Source organism: Vulpes lagopus, chromosome 20 (genome assembly GCF_018345385.1).
Source record: "Vulpes lagopus strain Blue_001 chromosome 20, ASM1834538v1, whole genome shotgun sequence".
Taxonomy (NCBI): Eukaryota; Metazoa; Chordata; class Mammalia; order Carnivora; family Canidae; genus Vulpes; species Vulpes lagopus.
Window position 1 is genome coordinate 18,182,494 of NC_054843.1, and position 9,494 is coordinate 18,191,987.

A 9,494-nucleotide genomic window follows, 5' to 3' on the forward strand; every position below is an offset into this window, starting at 1 on the left:
CTATTGTAAATGGAATTGTTTCCTTAATTTTATTTTCAGAAATTTCAGTGCTAGTCTAAGAAATATTGATTTTTTAATGTTTATCTTGCATCCTGTAACCTGCCTGTACTCTTATTAGTTCTAATTTTTTTAGTGGATTCCTTAGGATTTTCTATGTACAATACGGTGTCATCCACAAATAGAGATAGTTTTGCTTCTTTTCCTTTTTCTTTCTTTCTTTCTTTCTTTCTTTCTTTCTTTCTTTCTTTCTTTCTTTCTTTCTTTCTTCTTTCTTTCTTTCTTTCTTTCTTTCTTTCTTTCTTTCTTTCTTTCTTTCTTTCTTTTCTTCTTATTTTTCAATCCAGATATTTTCCCTTCCTTCTTTCTTTCGGTGGAATGTTTTGTGAATTTACATGTCATCCTTGTGCAGGGGCCATGCTAATCTTCTCTGTATTGTTCCAATTTTAGTATATGTGCTGCTGAAGTGAGCACTTTTTATTTCTTTTCCTTGCCTAATTGTCCTGAATATGACCTCCAGTACAACGTTAAACAAAAGTGAAAGAGTGGACATTCTTTTCTTTCTTGTTTCTGATTTAAGAGAAAGTATTTAGTCTTTCTCCATCATGTATGATGTTAGCTGTGGAGAGTTTATTAAATTCCCTTCTATTCCTAGTTTGTTGGGTGTTTTGATCAAGAAAGGATGCTGGATTTTATCAAATACCTTTCCTGTATCTGTTGAGATTATCATGTGTTGGTTTTTTTTTTTTTTATTTATTCTGTATATAGTTTTTACATTGATTGATATTCATATATTATACCACCTTTAGATTTCTGGGATAAATCCCATTTGGTCCTGGTATGTAATCTTTCTATATGTTGCTGGATTTAGTTTGCTAGTATTTTGCTGAAGATTTTTTGCATCTATATTCATATGGGATTTTGGTCTATAGTTTGTTTTTTTTCTTGTGATATATTTTTTTCTAGTCTTGGTACCAGAATAATTCTGGCCTCATAAAATGAATTTAGAAGTGTTCCTGCCACTCCTGTATTTTGTAAGAGTTTGCAACAAATTAGGATTAATTTCCTTCAAATATTCGGTAGCTTTCACCAGTAAAGTCATGTGAACTTTGTTTTATATTGGTAGGAAATTTAAAAATGACTAATTTTATCTCTTACCTTGTTATAGGCCTGAATATTCAGATTTTTAAATTTTTTCCTTGAGTCAGTTTTGGTAGTTTGCGTCTTTCTAGGAATTGGTCCATTTCATCTAAGTTATCTGATTTTTGGCATGTAGTCGTTCATAGCTTTCCTTATAATCAATTTTATTACTATAAAACTGGTAGTAATGTGCCTCTTCTATTCCTGATTTTAGTAATTTGTATTTTCTCTCTATTTTCTTCGTCACTTTAGCTAACCAAGAAAAAAGAATCTTTTTGAATAACTGACTTTTGGATTCATTGATTTTCTCTATTTTTTTTTTCTGTTCTCTGTTTCACTGATCTCTGCTCTAATCTATATTATTTCCCACCTTTTGCTAGTTTGGGGTTTAGTTTGATCTTATCCTAGTTCCTTAAGGTATAATGTGAGCTATTGCTTTGAAAACCTTTTTTAATGTAGGCATTTACAGATGTACATTTAGGAAAGAATGTGGACTTTTTTTTTTTTTTTGTATGAAGAATATCTAATAGTTTGATAAAAGCTTACCAGTGAGATTTAATTATAATTTTACTTGGATGCCTTTGGTTGGCTTCCAAATCTGTGGCAGAGAAGCAACCAAAACAAACAAGTTAAATACATAAACTCCAGGGAGCTTTTGTTTTAGTAGTGACAATTATTCAGAGTTTCTATAATTTTTAATTTTGAAGGGTAATTTACTTCGTAACAATTGTGAACCATTATCAAACCTGTCACGTGTAGTCAGTCTGCAGTCTGAGAAATTGTTACTGGCATTTGCAAGCATTGCAGAAATTTAATAAACTGTCGCCAAACCATTTGCTTGTTTCAATGCCAAGGTTTCCTTCCCCACATCACATGCGGTGTCCTGCTGCCAACAGTTATCAAAATACTCCCACAGTTGTCACAGAGAGAACTGTAGGGAGTTTCTGATTCTTTATTCTTGTTGTTCCTATGTTTCATTGCCATTGCCACTTCTTGGAGAATCTTTTTGAATAACCTGTATACTGTCAGTATATGGGGCAATTGAGTATTACAGAATGGATTGAGAAACTAAGAATAGGTATAGAAATATAGAGATATAGAGCACAGTGAGATTGGGAAGGATGACTCATGCTTTACTCTCTATGTGTTTGAATTTTTATGGAGAGACTATGTTGCTTGTGTAATGTAAAACAGCCATAAAAAATGTAAAACGATTTGAGAGGAAATCTAGAGGAAAACACTAATAAAAGTCTGGATAGATCAACTCATTTTAATTGAAGATATACAATTAGATGATCAAGCTTTTATAATAGGTTTGAGAGATATAATCCAGCCCTTTGAAACAAAGATTGACAAGAAATTACTGGCTCTATTTGTATTTTCTCTGATGAATCCAATAGATAAATGCCAGGCCAAGTTAAAAAAGATCTTGCATATGAAATGGGGAAGGTGAAAGATTAGAGAGTGTGACCTTCAACCTCATTCACCAAGTCAAAGATGCATGACAATGTGGCCTTTTACCACTGTGACAATATTTGCAACTCTCATTTGGAATAAACACATCTCTGCTTTGTCTTGTTAATGGCTTTGATGGAAACTTTGGCAGCACCTATCGAAATTCAAATACATATACCCTTGATCAAACAATTCCGTGACTATGAATCTCTACTGAAGAAATACCCAGTGCACAGATTTTAGATAGACCGATGCTCATCACAGCAAAATGTTTCAAATATCCTAAGGGCACATCAAAGAGAGTATAGTTAAGTAAACTATGATCCAACTATCCCCAGGTCATAGGGCTGGGGAGTGGAGATCTGGGATCTAACAGAGGTTTTTACTTCTTCACAATACTACATCTCATGAGTTAGTCAGTAGGTGTGGGTGGTTTTTGGGTATTCAGGATTGAGCTTGTGTGTTCTCCCAGGGCAGGTCAAGATTGGATGGAGGGGAGAGGAGGGAGGACATGCCAGTGTCATAGCCGAGGAGTAAAGAATAAAACAGGGAAACTCAAGAGCTTAAAAGAACAATAAAAAGTGGGGAAAAAAAGAAGTTAAGTGTAATTATATACAGTGGGAAAGGGATTCTGGAAGAAAGTATTTTGTTTCACCAAAAAAGCGTCATCTTGGCCAATTTTCACCCCACTCCCCATTTTCACTCGCCACGAACCCCACTCCCCATTTTCACTCGCCACAAAGACTCTAAGTAAACTTGAGGGTACTCTCATAGGTTTTCTCAGCCTCAAATAGGAGGGAGGACCAAGGAGGAGCTTACTTCTGAAGAATATATCTGCCTTTTTTCATCAAAGAAAATCCACATCAACATGTGTTCGAGGGATTAGTACATCTTTGAAATCCTAAACAAATGGGAAGAGGATTCTTGCATGGTTCACAGAACTATGAAATGAAGGGTTTGGTGTGGATGCCGCAGGGTGGGATGATTCAGAAGATTTTAAGGAGTGCATGCCAATTTCAGGAGTCCTGGCATTTTCCACATGCCCTGGTGTTTCCAATGGTCCCAGATGCTACCCTAGCATTCTGTATGACTGTGAGCCAAATACTAGCCTTTCTGTAAATCATCTTCTCTATCTAGTAAATGAGATGAGTGAAATAAGTGGTCCATACTCTCTCTTCACTTTGTGATTTAATTTACAGTTTTCAAGCCTTACTGAATCATTAGTGGTTTTTTTTTTTTAAAGATGTTATTTATTTATTCAACAGAGAGAGTTCAGGTAGGCAGAGCTGCGCGGATGGGGAGAAGCAAGCTCCCCGCAGAGCAGGGAACCCAAACTAAACATTACTTGGTATTTATTAATGAAGGTTAGAAATAAAACATTTACTTTCTTAATACAATTCTTTCTTTTTTTGATATGTATTTATTCATGAGAGACAGAGAGAAAGAAAGAGAGAAAGAGAGAGGCAGAGACACAGGCAGAGGGAGAAGCAGGCTCCATGCAAGGAGCCTGATGTGGGACTCGATCCTGGGACTCCAGGGTCACGCCCTGGGCTGAAGACAGGCGCTAAACCCCTGAGCCACCCAGGGATCTCCTCCTAACACAATTCTTACACATGCACACATTTATAAAATGAAATAGAAAATATTACCTAAGAAGAAACTCTATGCTTTGGTGATCTATATCCTTGGTTCTCTCTTTTTTACTAATAAGAAAGAACTGATAACATTTTATTGTGGTGTAAGGAAGAAAAGAATAGTTTAAAGGAGGAATGCTAGCAGAAGTGGATGATATGTACATTTTCTGAAAAGCTTTTTTTTTTTTTAATTTTTAAATAATCTTTACACTCAGTGTGGGGCTTAAACTTGCAACCCTGAGATCAAGAGTTGCATGCTCCACTAATGGAGCCAACCAGGTGCCCCATATGTACATTTTTATATTCAACTGAATTTTATTTCTCCAGAAGCCCAGTGACACACACACACACACACACACACACACACACACACACACACACTCCGCTGCTACCTTAGCCCATTAAGGAGTTAGTAAGGAATGATGTTGAAGTGTAGGTACCATTTTGCTCCATGGTACCACACTAACAGAAAGGAAAGCCTTGGGTTGCACGGGCTTTTCCTTCTGTTCTTATCATCTTAGGAGTTGTGTGTTTGTCTGCACCTTTCAGGCCAGGTGGAAGTAGAGGGTGTTGAGTCTTGTTGGAGATCATTGCTAGAAATGCTTGTGTGTGTTTATTGTGTAGTAAATGCAAAATGCATAGCAAGTGCTTCTTTAATTATTTGATTTCTTAAATACAGCTTATTTCAAATGCTTCATAGATCTCCAAATCCAGGGAATGAGGGGAGTCATGACCCAGAGCCTGTGCTGTTAAACTCTGCAATCCACCCTGTTTGCTCTGAGGGCACACCTCCCCCCTGGCTCTTCCCAGCTGGAGATGAGTATGGCAAACCTGTCCCTGAAAGATTGGGATCCTTCTGGTTCTGGATTTGCGCCCAGGGACTAACCCCTGTCCTTTCATGGTGCTGACCAGCTTCCTTAGCCCGTTTGGACAGTCAGGAACGCCTCCACTCTCTCTTCCTTCTCTACTACATATGGACCAGCCTTCCCCTCTTCTCTCACTGGTATGTAGCCAAATAAAATCCTTGCATTTTTAACCCTGTCTTGATGTCTGCTTCTCAGGAGAACCAGACTAACTAACAAATTAAAGCTGATTAAAAGCAGAGCCTGGCAAGGCAAAGAACTATGTGTTTCATCTGCTGCATTTGGGACATAAGTGGGGAGGAGAGTGAGTTTGTGTATCTGGGTTAGCTAATAGAGGCACCCAGGACTCTCAAGGACGCACAAGAAATTATTAACAGTGGTATCCTGTGTGAGATTTTGGGAAGAATGAATGGAGACAAGGGCTGGGAGAGACACTTTTCAAAGTATGCCTTATAATATATATTTTCTTGATTTTCCAAGCGAGCAAATGTACCATAATTTGAAAATGTAAAATCACATATTTGGATTTAAAAAAAACATCAGTTTGAGAGAAAAATAAAGCATAAGCTTTGGAGACGGATCTTAGTTCATAGTTCAAAGTGGGATCTTTGAGTTCTCACTTAGCTGGTGATCTTGGGAGAATAATGGATCTTGGGAGGGTAACTGGGCTATTGGATTCTAGATATCAGTGAGTTGCTTTTCTCCTTGAATTCTTTAACCTCATTCACTGGATCCCGAGAAAGGCGTACACTGCTGGCCTAATGCCACTGGGCTTGGTGATTGGACTTGCTAGGGCCAGGGAACTGTGAGACCAAGAGCTAGTGAGTCTGAGAAGAAGCTTTCAAGGACTAGTACACAGAGCAGATTGTGCTCTCCCTTCCTTCCTCCAGGGAACCACAAGTCCCAAGCTGGTGGTGGTGGGGAGGGGGTGTGTGTAGAGGGAAGTGAGGGGCTGCTTCCACAGCTTGGACTCTGGAATAAAGTTGCTGAGCCACAGCTGGTCTGTAGCTGCCATCCCTGACGTACAATGTGAGCAAAACAAATTTCTGTGGTTGAAAACCACTGTGGTTATTCTCTCAACTTCTTATTTTGAAACATTTCAGAAAACTGTTGAAAGAGTAGTACAATTGACACCTCATTTAGCTTCACCACATTTGCTGAATTTCTCTTGCTCCCACTCTAGATATCAAGCCCTTGATTTTTACTGAGCCGTTAGAGTTATAGGCATGATGATGCTGTACCCCTAAATATTTCCACATTGTATCCTAAGAACATGGACTTTCTCCTGGATGGCCATAATACTGTTACCAAGTCCAAGAAATACAACAGTGTAACAGTAATATTATTTATCACATCCAGTTCATATTCAAACATTTGTCCTAATAATATCTTTGGATTTTTTTTTCTTTCTGATCCAAAACCCAAGTGAGGATCATACATGGCTATTCATTGTATATCTCTGTAGTCTCCGTTAATTTACAACAGTTCCTGAACTTTTTTGGCTCATCTTTCATAAATCTGATATTTTTGAAGAGCTTAGGCTAGTTGTTTTGTGGAATGTATCATTTCCTGGATATATCTGATTTCTCTTCCACATAGATTCAGGTTAAATAGTTACGGTAGGAATACCATATGCATCTTGTTGTTTATATCATAGCCATGAGGCATAAATAATGTCAGATTGTCCCATTTTGGGTGATGATAAATTTTGACCACTTTGTTAAGGTGGTGTCCACTAGATTTCTACAATGATGTTTCCTTTATCCCTTTGTGGGGATAATCTGTGGGGTGATATTTAGACGCTAGGTGAATATCTTGATCCTCAACAATTTTTCCTCACTGCTTTTAGCATCCATAGGTGATCCCTTTCTGAATCAAGTATTACATGGGTAGTTGCAGAGTGGTGACTCTCCCCCATTCTGTTCTATTATCTGGATTTTGTAAAGAAAACTTCCTCTCTGCTCCCATTTATTTTTGAGTATCGCTATGGACTCATGGATCTTTTTAAATATATATGTTATAATTCCTCATCATTATCCTTTTTGTTATTTAAACTGTCCTGAATTTGTACAATGGGAGCTCATGCCAAGCTGGATCCCATGTCCTTTTAACATTTTTCTGCCTGTCTTTTGAGTATTTTCTTGTTTCCTGGCACAATAAGATGTTCTAGGCTGATCTTTGATATTCACTGCCACAGCCCTGATGATTCTTTTTATTTGGAAGAGAGACTGAGTGAGTGAGACTAAGATTTAGGGAGTAAGCTGATAAAGGAAGCCCAAAGGGTGATTTAGCATAAGGAAATAGTTTGAGGGAATCCTTGGCCAAAGATCTACCTTGGGTAGGTCTCTCAGGTCCCCCAAACCTGAGTTTCCTCTTCTGGAAAATAAAGAATATATGCCAATTGAATGAGTAGGTTTGCAAAAATTAAAAATTAATAACTTCCCTGATTGATTGGCATATGTTTAACATTTGTTGGACATTGTTTGGTTGACATATGTTCCCTGATTGGCATATGTTTAACATTTGTTGGACATTACCATCACTACCATCCTTCCAACGAAGTTAATTTCTATGATACTTGTGATTTCCAATTACTGCTCCCGCTGTGATTGATTTATGATTAAATTTGCTTAAATTTATGAGGCTTTAATTAAATGTTGCTCTAAAATGTTCTGAAGGCAACTAGATGGAGTTAACATCTAAAGGACTGCTAACAAAGATCTTTCAAGGGAGTAAGTGTGTGCAAATTTAAGGAGGAAGCAAAAGACATATATCACACAGAGATGTATATGTATATTTCATGGTTTGAAATAGGATCTTAAATGAGAGGCGGCCCTAGTGAAACCCGAGTGGCTTTAAATCCAAGATCTGCCACTTATATTTCTCATTTTAAAAGTGAAGGTAATTACACTCCCTGAGCAATTGTGAATATGAAATTCAGAACAAGGAGACACACGTATGGAGGCAGATAGTGTTTTAGTTTTCTTCCAGTTTTTTAATTGACACACAGCACTGTTTAAAGTGTACGGCATTAAGACCTGAAATACATGCATACTGCACAAGGATTACGACGGTAAATCAACATCTGTCATTGCAGAGTTTGTGATGAAAACTTTAGGATTTATGCTTTTAGCCACTTTCGAATACACCATACAGTATTGTTCCAGTCATCATGTTGTACATTACCTCCCCAGTACTGATTTATTATACTTGATGGGATGAGCACTGGGTGTTATGCTGTATGTTGGCAAATTGAACTCCAATAAAAAGAAATTTAAAAAATAAATAAAAATAAATTAATTTTATCATAAAAAAAAAAGGAAGTCTGTACTTCCTGAGCACATTAACTCCATTCCCCCAGGGAAGGTACGGGGTGGTGGGGAGGGCGGCGGGGTGTCAATGCCCGGTATTTGTCCCTTAGCTGCTGCCGCCCCTTGGTGGTGGTGTGTTCACATTGCAATTCGGAGAGGAACGGAAGAAGGCATGGTTGCTAAATTTGTAAACTTAGGCTCAAGTAGAACCACAGCAATCGCCAACTTTGAATAAACAGCATTACCAGACGTCACCTAGGTTATGCTTGCTTCATTAGCAACAACGTGCTGGTATGGCATAGGAATTAGACACTGCGCTGGAACTTCCCGCAAAGGCAGTCAGTCATTCAACACTTATCTACCCAGAACCTACTGAGTGCCTCGCACTGCTCTGGGCGCTCGGGGTAAGAGACAAAACTTCCACCCCAGTGAGATAGGGAAACTGAGGGACTCCATGAAAATCTGCTTTTTGCTCCTTTTCCTGCTTTTTTATTTTAAAGATTTTATTTATTTATTAATGAGAGACACAGAGGGAGCTAGAGACACAGGCAGAGGTTCCATGCAGGGAGCCCAATGTGGGACTGGATCCCGGGTCCCCAGGATGACGCCCTGGGCTGAAGGCGGCGCTAAACCGCCGAGCCACCGGGGCTGCCCCCTTTTCCTGCTTTTATTCTTATTAGGCGCTGCACCCCCCACTTTATGCATGCCTCATAGCACAAATAGTATGTCTTTGTAAGGGACAAGGAACTAATGATTTCTTTAGGCAACACTTATTCTATTCTGTTCTTTTTTTAAAGATTCATTCATTCATTCATTCATTCATTCATTCGAGAGACACACACAGAGAGGCAGAGCCAAAGGCCGAGGGAGAGGCGGACTCCCTGCAGGGAGCTCAATGTGGGATGCATCCCAGGACCCAGGATCACGCCCTGAGCCGAAGGCAGATGCTCAACCACTGAGCCACCCAGGTGCCCCTGTTCTGTTCCGTTCTATCCTATTCCATTCAGGTGAGAATGGCGAGGAAGCTATCGTGGAATTCCAGACCACCGGAGCTAGAAATCTGGACATCAAGACCCCCCTGGCTGGAAGGAGTA

General features: G+C 38.8%; 1 non-coding gene across 1 annotated transcript; it reads right to left on the bottom strand.

Annotated features, from left to right (window-relative positions):
* Positions 1–364: 364 nt before the first annotated feature.
* On the bottom strand, positions 365–471 carry LOC121479600. The gene has a single exon (XR_005984762.1). It is a non-coding gene; the product is annotated as a U6 spliceosomal RNA (small nuclear RNA).
* Positions 472–9,494: the final 9,023 nt, after the last annotated feature.